Genomic DNA, 1,996 nt, shown 5'->3' with positions numbered 1-1,996 from the left:
TCCTCAGTTCTCAACAGCCTGACTTTTCCAATTCTGCCTCTTATGCTGTAGGCAACAGTCTCCAGGTGGGCCTCCCACACCCAGCACCACGTTTACTCAGTTCAGCTGGGGGTTATAAGTTGACCACCAGTTGTCAGTCTACTACATCTACCTAATCTACAATCTTAAATGGAAATTGAAAAACTTCTGTTTATGTATAAGCAGTGGTTAATGTTGATTGATTTGAATTTTGTAGACTGATACGATAAAATTAATAACTGAAGGCTTTTCCTGTAACTGTATTCAATTCACCATTTTGGCAAATCTTTCCCTGCAGTCTACTAAGCCTTTTCTTTAATTAAATACCTGATTTACACAGAAGATTTTACTCATTTGAGGACTCTATCCTTGTCTAAACAGATAACACTAATACCTCAGGCATGGTTATGATACGTGGTAAATTAAATCAGAATTTTACCTCAGGGTAATTTACTGTTAGACCTCCTTCTCTAAAATTCTGTTGTCTAAGAGTGTGGACTTTTATAACCAATTCTGAGCTATGCAGAGTTTAATTATCTAGTTTATTTATATCAAGATTACAAAGTACCCCTATTTCTCACGCCTAAGCTACTCTTCTGTCCATTTTGTTATTCTAAACTCATGAATAAGATGAGAGGAAAAGTAGAGAATGCAGACAAATTAACGACTAACGTGCTTTTTTGCATATTAGGTTTTTTTTTTGAGGTTTATTTCTTTGACTCATTCTGAGTTGTCAAAAGTGACTACCATTCAGTGTGATAAACGGGGTTCTTGATGGATGAGGATAACTCCTTCATTTTATTTTGCTTATGAAAACAATAGTTTCAGATAGTAGTTAAAAATCTACAGTATTCTCAAGTTAGAAGTAGCTCATGGCCCTTTATGGGCAGGAGCAGCCCTTCTCTCCTGTCCATCTTTAGCTTTTCTCCTTCTCACATTCTTCTCCACAGTTCCAGGCATTCCCTGCTTCCTTTCTTACCTTGTCACTTCACACACTGCAAGCACATGAAATACTGACACATAGTAACCAGTGTAGATAGATTACAACCAGCATCTGGCTGGGTACAGAAACCAGGTGGAGAAATTCAAATTATGATCACTAGACTGTGTTTATTCTAAGTAATGGCCATGACTTTTATTTCTGTACTATCAGGGCCTAACTCAGTGCTTGACATGTCTCCAAAAGTATTTTAATTTTGAATGAAAGACTATTTCAAAATTACCTTTTTACTTTTATAGGTGAGAAAATGAGGCTTAGATTCAGTTGCACCAATATTTGTATTCCTATGGCTTGGGTAGTTATGCTTTAGCTTAGACTATTTAAGGAGGTAAGTAAATATAATATACAGTCCCAGCTGTCTAGCAATCCCAAGTTGAAAAGAGAGGCAAGCAGCCATTTATCTAGTAGGGAATTTTTTTTTCGTGGGGGGTAATGGTGGTAGTACTGTATACACTTCATTTTGCTTTTGGTGCCTGTATGAATACTGTGCTGAATACTGTGCTGTAGGAGGTACAGTCATATAAGACATAGCCTTTGTCCTTGCAGAACTTGTGTATGTGCTGTAAGATAAGATAATATGTAAGAATCAATACGTATCAAAGCAGTATGTAATACATTTTATATATAAATTACTTGTACACCTTTATATATGCCAATTCTGTAAAATGGAAAAATGTTTAATGGTTGCATAAAGAAATAGCATAAAGAAAACACGCATTTTCATTTGATCTTCTAAACGTAGGGACAGATGGAAGTTGGGGGAACTGTCTGACTTATATCAATTTGGTATAACTGGACAGGGTTTCTAAATGTCAGCTGTGTGGACACTGAGCCTTTTGATGGTTTCTTTTGTATCATATAATACCATGTCACCAGCTAAGGAATTCCTCTGCATCAGTTATGTTGAATAGTGCTAGGCATATTGTAAAATTATTTTATTAATGTGTATTTTTGTATATGATGGAATTCAAGTCCTAA

Source organism: Chinchilla lanigera, unplaced genomic scaffold, assembly GCF_000276665.1.
Source record: "Chinchilla lanigera isolate Chin_1 unplaced genomic scaffold, ChiLan1.0 scaffold00049, whole genome shotgun sequence".
Classification (NCBI taxonomy): domain Eukaryota; kingdom Metazoa; phylum Chordata; class Mammalia; order Rodentia; family Chinchillidae; genus Chinchilla; species Chinchilla lanigera.
The sequence above is the reverse complement of the archived record's forward strand: the minus strand, read 5'-3'. Positions refer to the sequence as shown.